Raw genomic sequence first — 22867 nt, 5'->3', positions numbered from 1 at the left:
TTTAGTTTCTCTAAGATCGTTAGCTTCTTTTTTAAACTGGTCCAGTTGCAATTGTGTTTTTATCTGAGGCAGGATTCTGCAGTTTGGGTTGCATTAAATTTTAAGGAGATTCATTAAAGAACTGGAATTGCTCTAGAAGTCCTTTGGTTTGTTAGCAGAGGATGGTTTCGATCAATCGACCTCTGGGTTATGGGCCCAGCACGCTTCCGCTGCGCCACTCTGCTTGGCAATTCTCCTTTCTCAAATGGTCCTATCTGCAACCTTTAAAAATGTGCCAGTACTGACGGAAGGTTTAAAGGTTGACTACAGTTGAAGCGTCTCCAAAAGTTGAAATAGAATGTAACATCTCAAGAATAAAGCTGTACTCATCGAAGCACTGCTGAACATATTGCTGTGTGTTTCAATCGATTGACTGTACCACGTGCACTGAAATCTATGCTTCCATAGTTGTGTTTATGGCAGAGGTGGGATTTGAACCTACGCCTCCTTAGAGACTGGAACCTTAATCCAGCGCCTTAGACCACTCGGCCACTCTAACACAAAGAAAACCCTTGAATGCCTTTGTCATTAACTGACCTCTGAAGGTGGGTGGACATTTTGCCTCCAATAACAAGTTAGCTGTACCACAGAAATACTTGTCACGTGTTAACATGTCATTTAAATTGATAAATACTCTGCAAACATCAAGTCATGTAATTGTAGTGAGATTTAATGGTAATGCATCTTGACTCACATAAACCCTTTTCAGAATGGCATTCTGGAATATGTGTGGACAATTCAGTCCGGGTTTTAACCAGAACTGTGTTTTCAGACACACCACTTTTGTACTGGAAATTGTCCTTTCGGCTGCCTTCACACAGCAGGGAAAGGTTCGAGATGTTTGAGGGGGGGGGGGGGGGGGGCTGTATTCAGATATTGCGTAAACATTGTGTGGCGGGTGTACATGTGTCATTTTACCCAAACAAAGCCATTCAGTCAAACATGGCAGACGAAGAGATAGAATTCTTCTCACTGATCGGACTTATGTTAAGCATAAGTCTGCGCAAACATAGACTCATGAGAGACCTGGATGATGAAGCTCAATGGTTAAAGGAATCACGGAAGCGGTGTGAAGTGCTCCGTCGCGCGTCTAGACGGTACCATAGGAGGCGAGCTGCCATGGTTCCCCGCATGCTACAGGAGCAAGCTATCTTAGGTGTGCACAGTGTCCCCCGGTCCCCTCCTCCTCCTCCCTGTCCGGAACTCGACCTCACCAGTCTGAAGCAGCCACCTTGTTCGTGACCAGTCCAGACCTGTTACTAGGGGGGTTGTCCGGTTTAATTACGGAAAACATTATCGGATGTTTGTATTCAGACACAAAGGTCTTACAGATAGAGTCCTGAAAATTTACGTTTTTCAAAGCCTGTCTGAAGGGGTCTTTAGTTTCTCTAAGATCGTTAGCTTCTTTTTTAAACTGGTCCAGTTGCAATTGTGTTTTTATCTGAGGCAGGATTCTGCAGTTTGGGTTGCATTAAATTTTAAGGAGATTCATTAAAGAACTGGAATTGCTCTAGAAGTCCTTTGGTTTGTTAGCAGAGGATGGTTTCGATCCATCGACCTCTGGGTTATGGGCCCAGCACGCTTCCGCTGCGCCACTCTGCTTGGCAATTCTCCTTTCTCAAATGGTCCTATCTGGGACTTTTACAAATGTGCCAGTACTAACAGAAGGTTTAAAGGTTGACTACAGTTGAAGCGTCTCCAAAAGTTGAAATAGAATGCAACATCTCAAGAATAAAGGCGTAATCATCGAAGCACTGCTGAACATATTGCTTTGTGTTTCAATCGATTGACTGTACCACGTGCACTGAAATCTATGCTTCCATAGTTGTGTTTATGGCAGAGGTGGGATTTGAACCCACGCCTCCTTAGAGACTGGAACCTTAATCCAGCGCCTTAGACCACTCGGCCACTCTACCACAAAGAAATCCATTGAATGCCTTTGTCATTAACTGACCTCTGAAGGTGGGTGGACATTTTGCCTCCAATAACAAGTTAGCTGTACCACAGAAATACTTGTCACGTGTTAACATGTCATTTAAATTGATAAATACTCTGCAAACATCAAGTCAGGTAATTGTAGTGAGATTTAATGGTAATGCATCTTGACTCACATAAACCCTTTTCAGATTGCCATTCTGGAATATGTGTGGACAAGTCAGTCCGGTTTTTAACCAGAACTGTGTTTTCAGACACACCACTTTTGTACTGGAAATTGTCCTTTCGGCTGCCTTCACACAGCAGGGAAAGGTTCGAGATGTTTGGGGGGGGGGGGGGGGCTGTATTCAGATATTGCGTAAACATTGTGTGGCGGGTGTACATGCGTCATTTTACCCAAACAAAGCCATTCAGTCAAACATGGCAGACGAAGAGATAGAATTCTTCTCACTGATCGGACTTATGTTAAGCATAAGTCTGCGCAAACATAGACTCATGAGAGACCTGGATGATGAAGCTCAATGGTTAAAGGAATCACGGAAGCGGTGTGAAGTGCTACGTCGCGCGTCTAGACGGTACCATAGGAGGCAAGCTGCCATGGTTCCCCGCATGCTACAGGAGCAAGCTATCTTAGGTGTGCACAGTGTCCCCCGGTCCCCTCCTCCTCCTCCCTGTCCGGAACTCGACCTCACCAGTCTGAAGCAGCCACCTTGTTCGTGACCAGTCCAGACCTGTTACTAGGGGGGTTGTCCGGTTTAATTACGGAAAACATTATCGGATGTTTGTATTCAGACACAAAGGTCTTACAGATAGAGTCCTGAAAATTTACGTTTTTCAAAGCCTGTCTGAAGGGGTCTTTAGTTTCTCTAAGATCGTTAGCTTCTTTTTTAAACTGGTCCAGTTGCAATTGTGTTTTTATCTGAGGCAGGATTCTGCAGTTTGGGTTGCATTAAATTTTAAGGAGATTCATTAAAGAACTGGAATTGCTCTAGAAGTCCTTTGGTTTGTTAGCAGAGGATGGTTTCGATCCATCGACCTCTGGGTTATGGGCCCAGCACGCTTCCGCTGCGCCACTCTGCTTGGCAATTCTCCTTTCTCAAATGGTCCTATCTGGGACTTTTACAAATGTGCCAGTACTAACAGAAGGTTTAAAGGTTGACTACAGTTGAAGCGTCTCCAAAAGTTGAAATAGAATGCAACATCTCAAGAATAAAGGTGTAATCATCGAAGCACTGCTGAACATATTGCTTTGTGTTTCAATCGATTGACTGTACCACGTGCACTGAAATCTATGCTTCCATAGTTGTGTTTATGGCAGAGGTGGGATTTGAACCCACGCCTCCTTAGAGACTGGAACCTTAATCCAGCGCCTTAGACCACTCGGCCACTCTACCACAAAGAAAACCCTTGAATGCCTTTGTCATTAACTGACCTCTGAAGGTGGGTGGACATTTTGCCTCCAATAACAAGTTAGCTGTACCACAGAAATACTTGTCACGTGATAACATGTCATTTAAATTGATAAATACTCTGCAAACATCAAGTCAGGTAATTGTAGTGAGATTTAATGGTAATGCATCTTGACTCACATAAACCCTTTTCAGATTGCCATTCTGGAATATGTGTGGACAAGTCAGTCCGGTTTTTAACCAGAACTGTGTTTTCAGACACACCACTTTTGTACTGGAAATTGTCCTTTCGGCTGCCTTCACACAGCAGGGAAAGGTTCAAGATGTTTGATGGGGGCTGTATTTAGATATTGCGTAAACATTGTGTGGCGGGTGTACATGCGTCATTTTACCCAAACAAAGCCATTCAGTCAAACATGGCAGACGAAGAGATAGAATTCTTCTCACTGATCGAACTTATGTTAAGCATAAGTCTGTGCAAACATAGACTCATGAGAGACCTGGGTGATGAAGCTCAATGGTTAAAGGAATCACGGAAGCGGTGTGAAGTGCTCCGTCGCGCGTCTAGACGGTACCATAGGAGGCGAGCTGCCATGGTTCGCCGCATGCTACAGGAGCAAGCTATCTTAGGTGTGCACAGTGTCCCCCGGTCCCCTCCTCCTCCTCCCTGTCCGGAACTCGACCTCACCAGTCTGAAGCAGCCACCTTGTTCGGGACCAGTCCAGACCTGTTACTAGGGGCGTTGTCCGGTTTAATTACGGAAAACATTATCGGATGTTTGTATTCAGACACAAAGGTCTTTCAGATAGAGTCCTGAAAATTTACGTTTTTCAAAGCCTGTCTGAAGGGGGCTTTAGTTTCTCTAAGATCGTTAGCTTCTTTTTTAAACTGGTCCAGTTGCAATTGTGTTTTTATCTGAGGCAGGATTCTGCAGTTTGGGTTGCATTAAATTTTAAGGAGATTCATTAAAGAACTGGAATTGCTCTAGAAGTCCTTTGGTTTGTTAGCAGAGGATGGTTTTGATACATCGACCTCTGGGTTATGGGCCCAGCACGCTTCCGCTGCGCCACTCTGCTTGGCAATTCTCCTTTCTCAAATGGTCCTATCTGCAACCTTTAAAAATGTGCCAGTACTGACGGAAGGTTTAAAGGTTGACTACAGTTGAAGCGTCTCCAAAAGTTGAAATAGAATGCAACATCTCAAGAATAAAGCTGTACTCATCGAAGCACTGCTGAACATATTGCTGTGTGTTTCAATCGATTGACTGTACCACGTGCACTGAAATCTATGCTTCCATAGTTGTGTTTATGGCAGAGGTGGGATTTGAACCCACGCCTCCTTAGAGACTGGAACCTTAATCCAGCGCCTTAGACCACTCGGCCACTCTAACACAAAGAAAACCCTTGAATGCCTTTGTCATTAACTGACCTCTGAAGGTGGGTGGACATTTTGCCTCCAATAACAAGTTAGCTGTACCACAGAAATACTTGTCACGTGTTAACATGTCATTTAAATTGATAAATGCTCTGCAAACATCAAGTCATGTAATTGTAGTGAGATTTAATGGTAATGCATCTTGACTCACATAAACCCTTTTCAGATTGGGATTCTGGAATATGTGTGGACAATTCAGTCCGGTTTTTAACCAGAACTGTGTTTTCAGACACACCACTTTTGTACTGGAAATTGTCCTTTCGGCTGCCTTCACACAGCAGGGAAAGGTTCGAGATGTTTGAGGGGGGGGGGGGCTGTATTCAGATTTTGCGTAAACATTGTGTGGCGGGTGTACATGCGTCATTTTACCCAAACAAAGCCATTCAGTCAAACCTGGCAGACGAAGAGATAGAATTCTTCTCACTGATCGGACTTATGTTAAGCATAAGTCTGCGCAAACATAGACTCATGAGAGACCTGGATGATGAAGCTCAATGGTTAAAGGAATCACGGAAGCGGTGTGAAGTGCTCCGTCGCGCGTCTAGACGGTACCATAGGAGGCGAGCTGCCATGGTTCCCCGCATGCTACAGGAGCAAGCTATCTTAGGTGTGCACAGTGTCCCCCGGTCCCCTCCTCCTCCTCCCTGTCCGGAACTCAACCTCACCAGTCTGAAGCAGCCACCTTGTTCGTGACCAGTCCAGACCTGTTACTAGGGGGGTTGTCCGGTTTAATTACGGAAAACATTATCGGATGTTTGTATTCAGACACAAAGGTCTTACAGATAGAGTCCTGAAAATTTACGTTTTTCAAAGCCTGTCTGAAGGGGTCTTTAGTTTCTCTAAGATCGTTAGCTTCTTTTTTAAACTGGTCCAGTTGCAATTGTGTTTTTATCTGAGGCAGGATTCTGCAGTTTGGGTTGCATTAAATTTTAAGGAGATTCATTAAAGAACTGGAATTGCTCTAGAAGTCCTTTGGTTTGTTAGCAGAGGATGGTTTCGATCCATCGACCTCTGGGTTATGGGCCCAGCACGCTTCCGCTGCGCCACTCTGCTTGGCAATTCTCCTTTCTCAAATGGTCCTATCTGCAACCTTTAAAAATGTGCCAGTATTAACAGAAGGTTTAAAGGTTGACTACAGTTGAAGCGTCTCCAAAAGTTGAAATAGAATGCAACATCTCAAGAATAAAGCTGTACTCATCGAAGCACTGCTGAACATATTGCTGTGTGTTTCAATCGATTGACTGTACCACGTGCACTGAAATCTATGCTTCCATAGTTGTGTTTATGGCAGAGGTGGGATTTGAACCCACGCCTCCTTAGAGACTGGAACCTTAATCCAGCGCCTTAGACCACTCGGCCACTCTAACACAAAGAAAACCCTTGAATGCCTTTGTCATTAACTGACCTCTGAAGGTGGGTGGACATTTTGCCTCCAATAACAAGTTAGCTGTACCACAGAAATACTTGTCACGTGTTAACATGTCATTTAAATTGATAAATGCTCTGCAAACATCAAGTCATGTAATTGTAGTGAGATTTAATGGTAATGCATCTTGACTCACATAAACCCTTTACAGATTGGCATTCTGGAATATGTGTGGACAATTCAGTCCGGTTTTTAACCAGAACTGTGTTTTCAGACACACCACTTTTGTACTGGAAATTGTCCTTTCGGCTGCCTTCACACAGCAGGGAAAGGTTCGAGATGTTTGAGGGGGGGGGGGGGCTGTATTCAGATATTGCGTAAACATTGTGTGGCGGGTGTACATGCGTCATTTTACCCAAACAAAGCCATTCAGTCAAACATGGCAGACGAAGAGATAGAATTCTTCTCACTGATCGGACTTATGTTAAGCATAAGTCTGCGCAAACATAGACTCATGAGAGACCTGGATGATGAAGCTCAATGGTTAAAGGAATCACGGAAGCGGTGTGAAGTGCTCCGTCGCGCGTCTAGACGGTACCATAGGAGGCGAGCTGCCATGGTTCCCCGCATGCTACAGGAGCAAGCTATCTTAGGTGTGCACAGTGTCCCCCGGTCCCCTCCTCCTCCTCCCTGTCCGGAACTCAACCTCACCAGTCTGAAGCAGCCACCTTGTTCGTGACCAGTCCAGACCTGTTACTAGGGGGGTTGTCCGGTTTAATTACGGAAAACATTATCGGATGTTTGTATTCAGACACAAAGGTCTTACAGATAGAGTCCTGAAAATTTACGTTTTTCAAAGCCTGTCTGAAGGGGTCTTTAGTTTCTCTAAGATCGTTAGCTTCTTTTTTAAACTGGTCCAGTTGCAATTGTGTTTTTATCTGAGGCAGGATTCTGCAGTTTGGGTTGCATTAAATTTTAAGGAGATTCATTAAAGAACTGGAATTGCTCTAGAAGTCCTTTGGTTTGTTAGCAGAGGATGGTTTTGATACATCGACCTCTGGGTTATGGGCCCAGCACGCTTCCGCTGCGCCACTCTGCTTGGCAATTCTCCTTTCTCAAATGGTCCTATCTGCAACCTTTAAAAATGTGCCAGTACTAACAGAAGGTTTAAAGTTGACTACAGTTGAAGCGTCTCCAAAAGTTGAAATAGAATGCAACATCTCAAGAATAAAGGCGTACTCATCGAAGCACTGCTGAACATATTGCTTTGTGTTTCAATCGAGTGACTGTACCACGTGCACTGAAATCTATGCTTCCATAGTTGTGTTTATGGCAGAGGTGGGATTTGAACCCACGCCTCCTTAGAGACTGGAACCTTAATCCAGCGCCTTAGACCACTCGGCCACTCTACCACAAAGAAAACCCTTGAATGCCTTTGTCATTAACTGACCTCTGAAGGTGGGTGGACATTTTGCCTCCAATAACAAGTTAGCTGTACCACAGAAATACTTGTCACGTGTTAACATGTCATTTAAATTGATAAATACTCTGCAAACATCAAGTCAGGTAATTGTAGTGAGATTTAATGGTAATGCATCTTGACTCACATAAACCCTTTTCAGATTGCCATTCTGGAATATGTGTGGACAAGTCAGTCCGGTTTTTAACCAGAACTGTGTTTTCAGAAACACCACTTTTGTACTGGAAATTGTCCTTTCGGCTGCCTTCACACAGCAGGGAAAGGTTCGAGATGTTTGAGGGGGGGGGGGGGGGGGGGCTGTATTCAGATATTGCGTAAACATTGTGTGGCGGGTGTACATGCGTCATTTTACCCAAACAAAGCCATTCAGTCAAACATGGCAGACGAAGAGATAGAATTCTTCTCACTGATCGAACTTATGTTAAGCATAAGTCTGTGCAAACATAGACTCATGAGAGACCTGGGTGATGAAGCTCAATGGTTAAAGGAATCACGGAAGCGGTGTGAAGTGCTCCGTCGCGCGTCTAGACGGTACCATAGGAGGCGAGCTGCCATGGTTCCCCGCATGCTACAGGAGCAAGCTATCTTAGGTGTGCACAGTGTCCCCCGGTCCCCTCCTCCTCCTCCCTGTCCGGAACTCGACCTCACCAGTCTGAAGCAGCCACCTTGTTCGTGACCAGTCCAGACCTGTTACTAGGGGGGTTGTCCGGTTTAATTACGGAAAACATTATCGGATGTTTGTATTCAGACACAAAGGTCTTACAGATAGAGTACTGAAAATTTACGTTTTTCAAAGCCTGTCTGAAGGGGTCTTTAGTTTCTCTAAGATCGTTAGCTTCTTTTTTAAACTGGTCCAGTTGCAATTGTGTTTTTATCTGAGGCAGGATTCTGCAGTGTGGGTTGCATTAAATTTTAAGGAGATTCATTAAAGAACTGGAATTGCTCCAGAAGTCCTTTGGTTTGTTAGCAGAGGATGGTTTCGATCCATCGACCTCTGGGTTATGGGCCCAGCACGCTTCCGCTGCGCCACTCTGCTTGGAAATTCTCCTTTCTCAAATGGTCCTATCTGGGACTTTTACAAATGTGCCAGTACTAACAGAAGGTTTAAAGGTTGACTACAGTTGAAGCGTCTCCAAAAGTTGAAATAGAATGCAACATCTCAAGAATAAAGGCGTAATCATCGAAGCACTGCTGAACATATTGCTTTGTGTTTCAATCAATTGACTGTACCACGTGCACTGAAATCTATGCTTCCATAGTTGTGTTTATGGCAGAGGTGGGATTTGAACCCACGCCTCCTTAGAGACTGGAACCTTAATCCAGCGCCTTAGACCACTCGGCCACTCTACCACAAAGAAAACCCTTGAATGCCTTTGTCATTAACTGACCTCTGAAGGTGGGTGGACATTTTGCCTCCAATAACAAGTTAGCTGTACCACAGAAATACTTGTCACGTGTTAACATGTCATTTAAATTGATAAATACTCTGCAAACATCAAGTCAGGTAATTGTAGTGAGATTTAATGGTAATGCATCTTGACTCACATAAACCCTTTTCAGATTGCCATTCTGGAATATGTGTGGACAAGTCAGTCCGGTTTTTAACCAGAACTGTGTTTTCAGACACACCACTTTTGTACTGGAAATTGTCCTTTCGGCTGCCTTCACACAGCAGGGAAAGGTTCGAGATGTTTGAGGGGGGGGGGGGGGGGGGGGGCTGTATTCAGATATTGCGTAAACATTGTGTGGCGGGTGTACATGCGTCATTTTACCCAAACAAAGCCATTCAGTCAAACATGGCAGACGAAGAGATAGAATTCTTCTCACTGATCGAACTTATGTTAAGCATAAGTCTGTGCAAACATAGACTCATGAGAGACCTGGGTGATGAAGCTCAATGGTTAAAGGAATCACGGAAGCGGTGTGAAGTGCTCCGTCGCGCGTCTAGACGGTACCATAGGAGGCGAGCTGCCATGGTTCCCCGCATGCTACAGGAGCAAGCTATCTTAGGTGTGCACAGTGTCCCCCGGTCCCCTCCTCCTCCTCCCTGTCCGGAACTCGACCTCACCAGTCTGAAGCAGCCACCTTGTTCGTGACCAGTCCAGACCTGTTACTAGGGGGGTTGTCCGGTTTAATTACGGAAAACATTATCGGATGTTTGTATTCAGACACAAAGGTCTTACAGATAGAGTACTGAAAATTTACGTTTTTCAAAGCCTGTCTGAAGGGGTCTTTAGTTTCTCTAAGATCGTTAGCTTCTTTTTTAAACTGGTCCAGTTGCAATTGTGTTTTTATCTGAGGCAGGATTCTGCAGTTTGGGTTGCATTAAATTTTAAGGAGATTCATTAAAGAACTGGAATTGCTCCAGAAGTCCTTTGGTTTGTTAGCAGAGGATGGTTTCGATCCATCGACCTCTGGGTTATGGGCCCAGCACGCTTCCGCTGCGCCACTCTGCTTGGAAATTCTCCTTTCTCAAATGGTCCTATCTGGGACTTTTACAAATGTGCCAGTACTAACAGAAGGTTTAAAGGTTGACTACAGTTGAAGCGTCTCCAAAAGTTGAAATAGAATGCAACATCTCAAGAATAAAGGCGTAATCATCGAAGCACTGCTGAACATATTGCTTTGTGTTTCAATCAATTGACTGTACCACGTGCACTGAAATCTATGCTTCCATAGTTGTGTTTATGGCAGAGGTGGGATTTGAACCCACGCCTCCTTAGAGACTGGAACCTTAATCCAGCGCCTTAGACCACTCGGCCACTCTACCACAAAGAAAACCCTTGAATGCCTTTGTCATTAACTGACCTCTGAAGGTGGGTGGACATTTTGCCTCCAATAACAAGTTAGCTGTACCACAGAAATACTTGTCACGTGTTAACATGTCATTTAAATTTATAAATACTCTGCAAACATCAAGTCAGGTAATTGTAGTGAGATTTAATGGTAATGCATCTTGACTCACATAAACCCTTTTCAGATTGCCATTCTGGAATATGTGTGGACAAGTCAGTCCGGTTTTTAACCAGAACTGTGTTTTCAGACACACCACTTTTGTACTGGAAATTGTCCTTTCGGCTGCCTTCACACAGCAGGGAAAGGTTCGAGATGTTTGGGGGGGGGGGGGCTGTATTCAGATATTGCGTAAACATTGTGTGGCGGGTGTACATGCGTCATTTTACCCAAACAAAGCCATTCAGTCAAACATGGCAGACGAAGAGATAGAATTCTTCTCACTGATCGGACTTATGTTAAGCATAAGTCTGCGCAAACATAGACTCATGAGAGACCTGGATGAGGAAGCTCAATGGTTAAAGGAATCACGGAAGCGGTGTGAAGTGCTCCGTCGCGCGTCTAGACGGTACCATAGGAGGCGAGCTGCCATGGTTCCCCGCATGCTACAGGAGCAAGCTATCTTAGGTGTGCACAGTGTCCCCCGGTCCCCTCCTCCTCCTCCCTGTCCGGAACTCGACCTCACCAGTCTGAAGCAGCCACCTTGTTCGTGACCAGTCCAGACCTGTTACTAGGGGGGTTGTCCGGTTTAATTACGGAAAACATTATCGGATGTTTGTATTCAGACACAAAGGTCTTACAGATAGAGTCCTGAAAATTTACGTTTTTCAAAGCCTGTCTGAAGGGGTCTTTAGTTTCTCTAAGATCGTTAGCTTCTTTTTTAAACTGGTCCAGTTGCAATTGTGTTTTTATCTGAGGCAGGATTCTGCAGTTTGGGTTGCATTAAATTTTAAGGAGATTCATTAAAGAACTGGAATTGCTCTAGAAGTCCTTTGGTTTGTTAGCAGAGGATGGTTTCGATCCATCGACCTCTGGGTTATGGGCCCAGCACGCTTCCGCTGCGCCACTCTGCTTGGCAATTCTCCTTTCTCAAATGGTCCTATCTGGGACTTTTACAAATGTGCCAGTACTAACAGAAGGTTTAAAGGTTGACTACAGTTGAAGCGTCTCCAAAAGTTGAAATAGAATGCAACATCTCAAGAATAAAGGCGTAATCATCGAAGCACTGCTGAACATATTGCTTTGTGTTTCAATCGATTGACTGTATCACGTGCACTGAAATCTATGCTTCCATAGTTGTGTTTATGGCAGAGGTGGGATTTGAACCCACGCCTCCTTAGAGACTGGAACCTTAATCCAGCGCCTTAGACCACTCGGCCACTCTACCACACAGAAAACCCTTGAATGCCTTTGTCATTAACTGACCTCTGAAGGTGGGTGGACATTTTGCCTCCAATAACAAGTTAGCTGTACCACAGAAATACTTGTCACGTGTTAACATGTCATTTAAATTGATAAATACTCTGCAAACATCAAGTCAGGTAATTGTAGTGAGATTTAATGGTAATGCATCTTGACTCACATAAACCCTTTTCAGATTGCCATTCTGGAATATGTGTGGACAAGTCAGTCCGGTTTTTAACCAGAACTGTGTTTTCAGACACACCACTTTTGTACTGGAAATTGTCCTTTCGGCTGCCTTCACACAGCAGGGAAAGGTTCGAGATGTTTGAGGGGGGGGGGGGGGGGGGGGGGGCTGTATTCAGATATTGCGTAAACATTGTGTGGCGGGTGTACATGCGTCATTTTACCCAAACAAAGCCATTCAGTCAAACATGGCAGACGAAGAGATAGAATTCTTCTCACTGATCGAACTTATGTTAAGCATAAGTCTGTGCAAACATAGACTCATGAGAGACCTGGATGATGAAGCTCAATGGTTAAAGGAATCACGGAAGCGGTGTGAAGTGCTCCGTCGCGCGTCTAGACGGTACCATAGGAGGCGAGCTGCCATGGTTCCCCGCATGCTACAGGAGCAAGCTATCTTAGGTGTGCACAGTGTCCCCCGGTCCCCTCCTCCTCCTCCCTGTCCGGAACTCGACCTCACCAGTCTGAAGCAGCCACCTTGTTCGTGACCAGTCCAGACCTGTTACTAGGGGGGTTGTCCGGTTTAATTACGGAAAACATTATCGGATGTTTGTATTCAGACACAAAGGTCTTACAGATAGAGTCCTGAAAATTTACGTTTTTCAAAGCCTGTCTGAAGGGGTCTTTAGTTTCTCTAAGATCGTTAGCTTCTTTTTTAAACTGGTCCAGTTGCAATTGTGTTTTTATCTGAGGCAGGATTCTGCAGTTTGGGTTGCATTAAATTTTAAGGAGATTCATTAAAGAACTGGAATTGCTCTAGAAGTCCTTTGGTTTGTTAGCAGAGGATGGTTTCGATCCATCGACCTCTGTGTTATGGGCCCAGCACGCTTCCGCTGCGCCACTCTGCTTGGCAATTCTCCTTTCTCAAATGGTCCTATCTGCAACCTTTAAAAATGTGCCAGTACTAACAGAAGGTTTAAAGTTGACTACAGTTGAAGCGTCTCCAAAAGTTGAAATAGAATGCAACATCTCAAGAATAAAGGCGTACTCATCGAAGCACTGGTGAACATATTGCTTTGTGTTTCAATCGATTGACTGTACCACATGCACTGAAATCTATGCTTCCATAGTTGTGTTTATGGCAGAGGTGGGATTTGAACCCACTCCTCCTTAGAGACTGGAAACTTAATCCAGCGCCTTAGACCACTCGGCCACTCTACCACAAATAAAACCCTTGAATGCCTTTGTCATTAACTGACCTCTGAAGGTGGGTGGACATTTTGCCTCCAATAACAAGTTAGCTGTACCACAGAAATACTTGTCACGTCTTAACATGTCATTTAAACTGATAAATACTCTGCAAACATCAAGTCAGGTAATTGTAGTGAGATTTAATGGTAATGCATCTTGACTCACATAAACCCTTTTCAGATTGCCATTCTGGAATATGTGTGGACAAGTCAGTCCGGTTTTTAACCAGAACTGTGTTTTCAGACACACCACTTTTGTACTGGAAATTGTCCTTTCGGCTGCCTTCACACAGCAGGGAAAGGTTGGAGATGTTTGGGGGGGGGGGGGGGGCTGTATTCAGATATTGCGTAAACATTGTGTGGCGGGTGTACATGCGTCATTTTACCCAAACAAAGCCATTCAGTCAAACATGGCAGACGAAGAGATAGAATTCTTCTCACTGATCGAACTTATGTTAAGCATAAGTCTGTGCAAACATAGACTCATGAGAGACCTGGGTGATGAAGCTCAATGGTTAAAGGAATCACGGAAGCGGTGTGAAGTGCTCCGTCGCGCGTCTAGACGGTACCATAGGAGGCGAGCTGCCATGGTTCGCCGCATGCTACAGGAGCAAGCTATCTTAGGTGTGCACAGTGTCCCCCGGTCCCCTCCTCCTCCTCCCTGTCCGGAACTCGACCTCACCAGTCTGAAGCAGCCACCTTGTTCGTGACCAGTCCAGACCTGTTACTAGGGGCGTTGTCCGGTTTAATTACGGAAAACATTATCGGATGTTTGTATTCAGACACAAAGGTCTTTCAGATAGAGTCCTGAAAATTTACGTTTTTCAAAGCCTGTCTGAAGGGGGCTTTAGTTTCTCTAAGATTGTTAGCTTCTTTTTTAAACTGGTCCAGTTGCAATTGTGTTTTTATCTGAGGCAGGATTCTGCAGTTTGGGTTGCATTAAAATTTAAGGAGATTCATTAAAGAACTGGAATTGCTCTAGAAGTCCTTTGGTTTGTTAGCAGAGGATGGTTTCGATCCATCGACCTCTGGGTTATGGGCCCAGCACGCTTCCGCTGCGCCACTCTGCTTGGCAATTCTCCTTTCTCAAATGGTCCTATCTGCAACCTTTAAAAATGTGCCAGTACTGACAGAAGGTTTAAAGGTTGACTACAGTTGAAGCGTCTCCAAAAGTTGAAATAGAATGCAACATCTCAAGAATAAAGCCGCACTCATCGAAGCACTGCTGAACATATTGCTGTGTGTTACAATTGATTTACTGTACCACGTGCACTTAAATCTATGCTTCCATAGTTGTGTTTATGGCAGAGGTGGGATTTGAACCCACGCCTCCTTAGAGACTGGAACCTTAATCCAGCGCCTTAGACCACTCAGCCACTCTACCACAAAGAAAACCCTTGAATGCCTTTGTCATTAACTGACCTCTGAAGGTGGGTGGACATTTTGCCTCCAATAACAAGTTAGCTGTACCACAGAAATACTTGTCACGTGTTAACATGTCATTTAAATTGATAAATACTCTGCAAACATCAAGTCAGGTAATTGTAGTGAGATTTAATGGTAATGCATCTTGACTCACATAAACCCTTTTCAGATTGCCATTCTGGAATATGTGTGGACAATTCAGTCCGGTTTTTAACCAGAACTGTGTTTTCAGACACACCACTTTTGTACTGGAAATTGTCCTTTCGGCTGCCTTCACACAGCAGGGAAAGGTTCGAGATGTTTGAGGGGGGGGGGGGCTGTATTCAGATATTGCGTAAACATTGTGTGGCGGGTGTACATGCGTCATTTTACCCAAACAAAGCCATTCAGTCAAACATGGCAGACGAAGAGATAGAATTCTTCTCACTGATCGGACTTATGTTAAGCATAAGTCTGCGCAAACATAGACTCATGAGAGACCTGGATGATGAAGCTCAATGGTTAAAGGAATCACGGAAGCGGTGTGATGTGCTCCGTCGCGCGTCTAGACGGTACCATAGGAGGCGAGCTGCCATGGTTCCCCGCATGCTACAGGAGCAAGCTATCTTAGGTGTGCACAGTGTCCCCCGGTCCCCTCCTCCTCCTCCCTGTCCGGAACTCGACCTCACCAGTCTGAAGCAGCCACCTTGTTCGTGACCAGTCCAGACCTGTTACTAGGGGGGTTGCCCGGTTTAATTACGGAAAACATTATCGGATGTTTGTATTCAGACACAAAGGTCTTACAGATAGAGTCCTGAAAATTTACGTTTTTCAAAGCCTGTCTGAAGGGGTCTTTAGTTTCTCTAAGATCGTTAGCTTCTTTTTTAAACTGGTCCAGTTGCAATTGTGTTTTTATCTGAGGCAGGATTCTGCAGTTTGGGTTGCATTAAATTTTAAGGAGATTCATTAAAGAACTGGAATTACTGTAGAAGTCCTTTGGTTTGTTAGCAGAGGATGGTTTCGATCCATCGACCTCTGGGTTATGGGCCCAGCACGCTTCCGCTGCGCCACTCTGCTTGGCAATTCTCCTTTCTCAAATGGTCCTATCTGCATCCTTTTAAAATGTGCCAGTACTAACAGAAGGTTTAAAGTTGACTACAGTTGAAGCGTCTCCAAAAGTTGAAATAGAATGCAACATCTCAAGAATAAAGGCGTACTCATCGAAGCACTGCTGAACATATTGCTTTGTGTTTCAATCGATTGACTGTACCACGTGCACTTAAATCTATGCTTCCATAGTTGTGTTTATGGCAGAGGTGGGATTTGAACCCACGCCTCCTTAGAGACTGGAACCTTAATCCAGCGCCTTAGACCACTCGGCCACTCTACCACAAAGAAAACCCTTGAATGCCTTTGTCATTAACTGACCTCTGAAGGTGGGTGGACATTTTGCCTCCAATAACAAGTTAGCTGTACCACAGAAATACTTGTCACGTGTTAACATGTCATTTAAATTGATAAATACTCTGCAAACATCAAGTCAGGTAATTGTAGTGAGATTTAATGGTAATGCATCTTGACTCACATAAACCCTTTTCAGATTGCCATTCTGGAATATGTGTGGACAAGTCAGTCCGGTTTTTAACCAGAACTGTGTTTTCAGACACACCACTTTTGTACTGGAAATTGTCCTTGCGGCTGCCTTCACACAGCAGGGAAAGGTTCGAGATGTTTGGGGGGGGGGGGCTGTATTCAGATATTGCGTAAACATTGTGTGGCGGGTGTACATGCGTCATTTTACCCAAACAAAGCCATTCAGTCAAACATGGCAGACGAAGAGATAGAATTCTTCTCACTGATCGAACTTATGTTAAGCATAAGTCTGTGCAAACATAGACTCATGAGAGACCTGGGTGATGAAGCTCAATGGTTAAAGGAATCACGGAAGCGGTGTGAAGTGCTCCGTCGCGCGTCTAGACGGTACCATAGGAGGCGAGCTGCCATGGTTCGCCGCATGCTACAGGAGCAAGCTATCTTAGGTGTGCACAGTGTCCCCCGGTCCCCTCCTCCTCCTCCCTGTCCGGAACTCGACCTCACCAGTCTGAAGCAGCCACCTTGTTCGTGACCAGTCCAGACCTGTTACTAGGGGCGTTGTCCGGTTTAATTACGGAAAACATTATCGGATGTTTGTATTCAGACACAAAGGTCTTTCAGATAGAGTCCTGAAAATTTACGTTTTTCAAAGCCTGTCTGAAGGGGGCTTTAGTTTCTCTAAGATCGTTAGCTTCTTTTTTTAAACTGGTCCAGTTGCAATTGTGTTTTTATCTGAGGCAGGATTCTGCAGTTTGGGTTGCATTAAATTTTAAGGAGATTCATTAAAGAACTGGAATTGCTCTAGAAGTCCTTTGGTTTGTTAGCAGAGGATGGTTTTGATACATCGACCTCTGGGTTATGGGCCCAGCACGCTTCCGCTGCACCACTCTGCTTGGCAATTCTCCTTTCTCAAATGGTCCTATCTGCAACCTTTAAAAATGTGCCAGTACTGACAGAAGGTTTAAAGGTTGACTACAGTTGAAGCGTCTCCAAAAGTTGAAATAGAATGCAACATCTCAAGAATAAAGCCGCACTCATCGAAGCACTGCTGAACATATTGCTGTGTGTTTCAATCGATTGACTGTAACACGTGCACTTAAATCTATGCTTCCATAGTTGTGTTTATGGCAGAGGTGGGATTTGAACCCACGCCTCCTTAGAGACTGGAACCTTAATCCAGCGCCTTAGACCACTCGGACACTCTACCACAAAGAAAACCCTTGAATGCCTTTGTCATTAACTGACCTCTGAAGGTGGGTGGACATTTTGCCTCCAATAACAAGTTAGCTGTACCACAGAAATACTTGTCACGTGTTAACATGTCATTTAAATTGATAAATACTCTGCAAACATCAAGTCAGGTAATTGTAGTGAGATTTAATGGTAATGCATCTTGACTCACATAAACCCTTTTCAGATTGCCATTCTGGAATATGTGTGGACAAGTCAGTCCGGTTTTTAACCAGAACTGTGTTTTCAGACACACCACTTTTGTACTGGAAATTGTCCTTTCGGCTGCCTTCACACAGCAGGGAAAGGTTCGAGATGTTTGAGGGGGGGGGGGGCTGTATTCAGATATTGCGTAAACATTGTGTGGCGGGTGTACATGCGTCATTTTACCCAAACAAAGCCATTCAGTCAAACATGGCAGACAAAGAGATAGAATTCTTCTCACTGATCGAACTTATGTTAAGCATAAGTCTGTGCAAACATAGACTCATGAGAGACCTGGGTGATGAAGCTCAATGGTTAAAGGAATCACGGAAGCGGTGTGAAGTGCTCCGTCGCGCGTCTAGACGGTACCATAGGAGGCGAGCTGCCATGGTTCGCCGCATGCTACAGGAGCAAGCTATCTTAGGTGTGCACAGTGTCCCCCGGTCCCCTCCTCCTCCTCCCTGTCCGGAACTCGACCTCACCAGTCTGAAGCAGCCACCTTGTTCGTGACCAGTCCAGACCTGTTACTAGGGGCGTTGTCCGGTTTAATTACGGAAAACATTATCGGATGTTTGTATTCAGACACAAAGGTCTTTCAGATAGAGTCCTGAAAATTTACGTTTTTCAAAGCCTGTCTGAAGGGGGCTTTAGTTTCTCTAAGATTGTTAGCTTCTTTTTTAAACTGGTCCAGTTGCAATTGTGTTTTTATCTGAGGCAGGATTCTGCAGTTTGGGTTGCATTAAAATTTAAGGAGATTCATTAAAGAACTGGAATTGCTCTAGAAGTCCTTTGGTTTGTTAGCAGAGGATGGATTCGATCCATCGACCTCTGTGTTATGGGCCCAGCACGCTTCCGCTGCGCCACTCTGCTTGGCAATTCTCCTTTCTCAAATGGTCCTATCTGCAACCTTTAAAAATGTGCCAGTACTGACAGAAGGTTTAAAGGTTGACTGCAGTTGAAGCGTCTCCAAAAGTTGAAATAGAATGCAACATCTCAAGAATAAAGCCGCACTCATCGAAGCACTGCTGAACATATTGCTGTGTGTTTCAATCGATTGACTGTACCACGTGCACTTAAATCTATGCTTCCATAGTTGTGTTTATGGCAGAGGTGGGATTTGAACCCACGCCTCCTTAGAGACTGGAACCTTAATCCAGCGCCTTAGACCACTCGGCCACTCTAACACAAAGAAAACCCTTGAATGCCTTTGTCATTAACTTACCTCTGAAGGTGGGTGGACATTTTGCCTCCAATAACAAGTTAGCTGTACCACAGAAATACTTGTCACGTGTTAACATGTCATTTAAATTGATAAATACTCTGCAAACGTCAAGTCAGGTAATTGTAGTGAGATTTAATGGTAATGCATCTTGACTCACATAAACCCTTTTCAGATTGCCATTCTGGAATATGTGTGGACAAGTCAGTCCGGTTTTTAACCAGAACTGTGTTTTCAGACACACCACTTTTGTACTGGAAATTGTCCTTTCGGCTGCCTTCACACAGCAGGGAAAGGTTCGAGATGTTTGAGGGGGGGGGCTGTATTCAGATATTGCGTAAACATTGTGTGGCGGGTGTACATGCGTCATTTTACCCAAACAAAGCCATTCAGTCAAACATGGCAGACGAAGAGATAGAATTCTTCTCACTGATCGAACTTATGTTAAGCATAAGTCTGTGCAAACATAGACTCATGAGAGACCTGGGTGATGAAGCTCAATGGTTAAAGGAATCACGGAAGCGGTGTGAAGTGCTCCGTCGCGCGTCTAGACGGTACCATAGGAGGCGAGCTGCCATGGTTCCCCGCATGCTACAGGAGCAAGCTATCTTAGGTGTGCACAGTGTCCCCCGGTCCCCTCCTCCTCCTCCCTGTCCGGAACTCGACCTCACCAGTCTGAAGCAGCCACCTTGTTCGTGACCAGTCCAGACCTGTTACTAGGGGGGTTGCCCGGTTTAATTACGGAAAACATTATCGGATGTTTGTATTCAGACACAAAGGTCTTACAGATAGAGTCCTGAAAATTTACGTTTTCCAAAGCCTGTCTGAAGGGGTCTTTAGTTTCTTTAAGATCGTTAGCTTCTTTTTTAAACTGGTCCAGTTGCAATTGTGTTTTTATCTGAGGCAGGATTCTGCAGTTTGGGTTGCATTAAATTTTAAGGAGATTCATTAAAGAACTGGCATTGCTCTAGAAGTCCTTTGGTTTGTTAGCAGAGGATGGTTTCGATCCATCGACCTCTGGGTTATGGGCCCAGCACGCTTCCGCTGCGCCACTCTGCTTGGCAATTCTCCTTTCTCAAATGGTCCTATCTGCAACCTTTAAAAATGTGCCAGTACTGACAGAAGGTTTAAAGGTTGACTACAGTTGAAGCGTCTCCAAAAGTTGAAATAGAATGCAACATCTCAAGAATAAAGCCGCACTCATCGAAGCACTGCTGAACATATTGCTGTGTGTTTCAATCGATTGACTGTACCATGTGCACTTAAATCTATGCTTCCATAGTTGTGTTTATGGCAGAGGTGGGATTTGAACCCACGCCTCCATAGAGACTGGAACCTTAATCCAGCGCCTTAGACCACTCGGCCACTCTACCACAAAGAAAACCCTTGAATGCCTTTGTCATTAACTGACCTCTGAAGGTGGGTGGACATTTTGCCTCCAATAACAAGTTAGCTGTACCACAGAAATACTTGTCACGTGTTAACATGTCATTTAAAATGATAAATACTCTGCAAACATCAAGTCAGGTAATTGTAGTGAGATTTAATGGTAATGCATCTTGACTCACATAAACCCTTTTCAGATTGGCATTCTGGAATATGTGTGGACAATTCAGTCCGGTTTTTAACCAGAACTGTGTTTTCAGACACACCACTTTTGTACTGGAAATTGTCCTTTCGGCTGCCTTCACACAGCAGGGAAAGGTTCGAGATGTTTGAGGGGGGGGGGGGGGGCACTATTCAGATATTGCGTAAACATTGTGTGGCGGGTGTACATGTGTCATTTTACCCAAACAAAGCCATTCAGTCAAACATGGCAGACGAAGAGATAGAATTCTTCTCACTGATCGAACTTATGTTAAGCATAAGTCTGTGCAAACATAGACTCATGAGAGACCTGGGTGATGAAGCTCAATGGTTAAAGGAATCACGGAAGCGGTGTGAAGTGCTCCGTCGCGCGTCTAGACGGTACCATAGGAGGCGAGCTGCCATGGTTCGCCGCATGCTACAGGAGCAAGCTATCTTAGGTGTGCACAGTGTCCCCCGGTCCCCTCCTCCTCCTCCCTGTCCGGAACTCGACCTCACCAGTCTGAAGCAGCCACCTTGTTCGTGACCAGTCCAGACCTGTTACTAGGGGCGTTGTCCGGTTTAATTACAGAAAACATTATCGGATGTTTGTATTCAGACACAAAGGTCTTACAGATAGAGTCCTGAAAATTTCTGTTTTTCAAAGCTTGTCTGAAGGGGGCTTTAGTTTCTCTAAGATTGTTAGCTTCTTTTTTAAACTGGTCCAGTTGCAATTGTGTTTTTATCTGAGGCAGGATGCTGCAGTTTGGGTTGAATTAAATTTTAAGGAGATTCATTAAAGAACTGGAATTGTTCTAGAAGTCCATTGGTTTGTTAGCAGAGGATGGTTTCTATCCATAGACCTCTGGGTTATGGGCCCAGCATGCTTCCGCTGCGCCACTCTGCTTGGCAATTCTCCTTTCTCAAATAGTCCTATCTGCAACCTTTAAAAATGTGCCAGTACTGACAGAAGGTTTAAAGGTTGACTACAGTTGAAGCGTCTCCAAAAGTTGAAATAGAATACAACATCTCAAGAACAAAGGCATACTCATCGAAGCACTGCTGAACATATTGCTGTGTGTTTCAATCGATTGACTTTACCACGTGCACTGAAATCTATGCTTCCATAGTTGTGTTTATGGCAGAGGTGGGATTTGAACCCACGCCTCCTTAGAGACTGGAACCTTAATCCAGCGCCTTAGACCACTCGGACACTCTACCACAAAGAAAACCCTTGAATGCCTTTGTCATTAACTGACCTCTGAAGGTGGGTGGACATTTTGCCTTCAATAACAAGTTAGCTGTACCACAGAAATACTTGTCACGTGTTAACATGTCATTTAAATTGATAAATACTCTGCAAACGTCAAGTCAGGTAATTGTAGTGAGATTTAATGGTAATGCATCTTGACTCACATAAACCCTTTTCAGATTGGCATTCTGGAATATGTGTGGACAATTCAGTCCGGTTTTTAACCAGAACTGTGTTTTCAGACACACCACTTTTGTACTGGAAATTGTCCTTTCGGCTGCCTTCACACAGCAGGGAAAGGTTCGAGATGTTTGAGGGGGGGGGGGCTGTATTCAGATATTGCGTAAACATTGTGTGGCGGGTGTACATGCGTCATTTTACCCAAACAAAGCCATTCAGTCAAACATGGCAGACGAAGAGATAGAATTCTTCTCACTGATCGAACTTATGTTAAGCATAAGTCTGTGCAAACATAGACTCATGAGAGACCTGGGTGATGAAGCTCAATGGTTAAAGGAATCACGGAAGCGGTGTGAAGTGCTCCGTCGCGCGTCTAGACGGTACCATAGGAGGCGAGCTGCCATGGTTCGCCGCATGCTACAGGAGCAAGCTATCTTAGGTGTGCACAGTGTCCCCCGGTCCCCTCCTCCTCCTCCCTGTCCGGAACTCGACCTCACCAGTCTGAAGCAGCCACCTTGTTCGTGACCAGTCCAGACCTTTTACTAGGGGCGTTGTCCTGTTTAATTACGGAAAACATTATCGGATGTTTGTATTCAGACACAAAGGTCTTACAGATAGAGTCCTGAAAATTTCCGTTTTTCAAAGCCTGTCTGAAGGGGGCTTTAGTTTTTCTAAGATTGTTAGCTTCTTTTTTTAAACTGGTCCAGTTGCAATTGTGTTTTTATCTGAGGCAGGATTCTGCAGTTTGGGTTGCATTAAATTTTAAGGAGATTCATTAAAGAACTGGAATTGCTCTAGAAGTCCTTTGGTTTGTTAGCAGAGGATGGTTTCGACCCATCGACCTCTGGGATATGGGCCCAGCACGCTTCCGCTGCGCCACTCTGCTTGGCAATTCTCCTTTCTCAAATGGTCCTTTCTGCAACCTT

General features: G+C 44.6%; 14 non-coding genes across 14 annotated transcripts; all 14 read right to left on the bottom strand.

The window, feature by feature from the left end:
• Positions 1-1873: 1873 nt before the first annotated feature.
• Positions 1874-1955, bottom strand: trnal-aag (transfer RNA leucine (anticodon AAG)). Its single transcript has one exon. It is a non-coding gene; the product is annotated as a tRNA-Leu (tRNA).
• Positions 1956-3286: 1331 nt separating this feature from the next.
• Positions 3287-3368, bottom strand: trnal-aag (transfer RNA leucine (anticodon AAG)). Its single transcript has one exon. It is a non-coding gene; the product is annotated as a tRNA-Leu (tRNA).
• A 1317-nt stretch (positions 3369-4685) lies between these two features.
• trnal-aag (transfer RNA leucine (anticodon AAG)) lies at positions 4686-4773 on the bottom strand. Its single transcript has one exon. It is a non-coding gene; the product is annotated as a tRNA-Leu (tRNA).
• A 1323-nt stretch (positions 4774-6096) lies between these two features.
• On the bottom strand, positions 6097-6184 carry trnal-aag (transfer RNA leucine (anticodon AAG)). Its single transcript has one exon. It is a non-coding gene; the product is annotated as a tRNA-Leu (tRNA).
• A 1329-nt stretch (positions 6185-7513) lies between these two features.
• Positions 7514-7595, bottom strand: trnal-aag (transfer RNA leucine (anticodon AAG)). The gene has a single exon. It is a non-coding gene; the product is annotated as a tRNA-Leu (tRNA).
• Positions 7596-8931: 1336 nt separating this feature from the next.
• Positions 8932-9013, bottom strand: trnal-aag (transfer RNA leucine (anticodon AAG)). Its single transcript has one exon. It is a non-coding gene; the product is annotated as a tRNA-Leu (tRNA).
• Positions 9014-10351: 1338 nt separating this feature from the next.
• trnal-aag (transfer RNA leucine (anticodon AAG)) lies at positions 10352-10433 on the bottom strand. The gene has a single exon. It is a non-coding gene; the product is annotated as a tRNA-Leu (tRNA).
• A 1328-nt stretch (positions 10434-11761) lies between these two features.
• On the bottom strand, positions 11762-11843 carry trnal-aag (transfer RNA leucine (anticodon AAG)). Its single transcript has one exon. It is a non-coding gene; the product is annotated as a tRNA-Leu (tRNA).
• Positions 11844-14595: 2752 nt separating this feature from the next.
• On the bottom strand, positions 14596-14677 carry trnal-aag (transfer RNA leucine (anticodon AAG)). Its single transcript has one exon. It is a non-coding gene; the product is annotated as a tRNA-Leu (tRNA).
• A 1328-nt stretch (positions 14678-16005) lies between these two features.
• trnal-aag (transfer RNA leucine (anticodon AAG)) lies at positions 16006-16087 on the bottom strand. The gene has a single exon. It is a non-coding gene; the product is annotated as a tRNA-Leu (tRNA).
• A 1328-nt stretch (positions 16088-17415) lies between these two features.
• On the bottom strand, positions 17416-17497 carry trnal-aag (transfer RNA leucine (anticodon AAG)). The gene has a single exon. It is a non-coding gene; the product is annotated as a tRNA-Leu (tRNA).
• A 1323-nt stretch (positions 17498-18820) lies between these two features.
• On the bottom strand, positions 18821-18908 carry trnal-aag (transfer RNA leucine (anticodon AAG)). The gene has a single exon. It is a non-coding gene; the product is annotated as a tRNA-Leu (tRNA).
• A 1326-nt stretch (positions 18909-20234) lies between these two features.
• Positions 20235-20316, bottom strand: trnal-aag (transfer RNA leucine (anticodon AAG)). Its single transcript has one exon. It is a non-coding gene; the product is annotated as a tRNA-Leu (tRNA).
• Positions 20317-21648: 1332 nt separating this feature from the next.
• Positions 21649-21730, bottom strand: trnal-aag (transfer RNA leucine (anticodon AAG)). Its single transcript has one exon. It is a non-coding gene; the product is annotated as a tRNA-Leu (tRNA).
• Positions 21731-22867: the final 1137 nt, after the last annotated feature.

Source organism: Nothobranchius furzeri, chromosome 4 (genome assembly GCF_043380555.1).
Source record: "Nothobranchius furzeri strain GRZ-AD chromosome 4, NfurGRZ-RIMD1, whole genome shotgun sequence".
Taxonomy (NCBI): Eukaryota; Metazoa; Chordata; class Actinopteri; order Cyprinodontiformes; family Nothobranchiidae; genus Nothobranchius; species Nothobranchius furzeri.
Note: the sequence above shows the minus strand (reverse complement) of the source record. Positions and strands in the feature narration are given on the sequence as shown.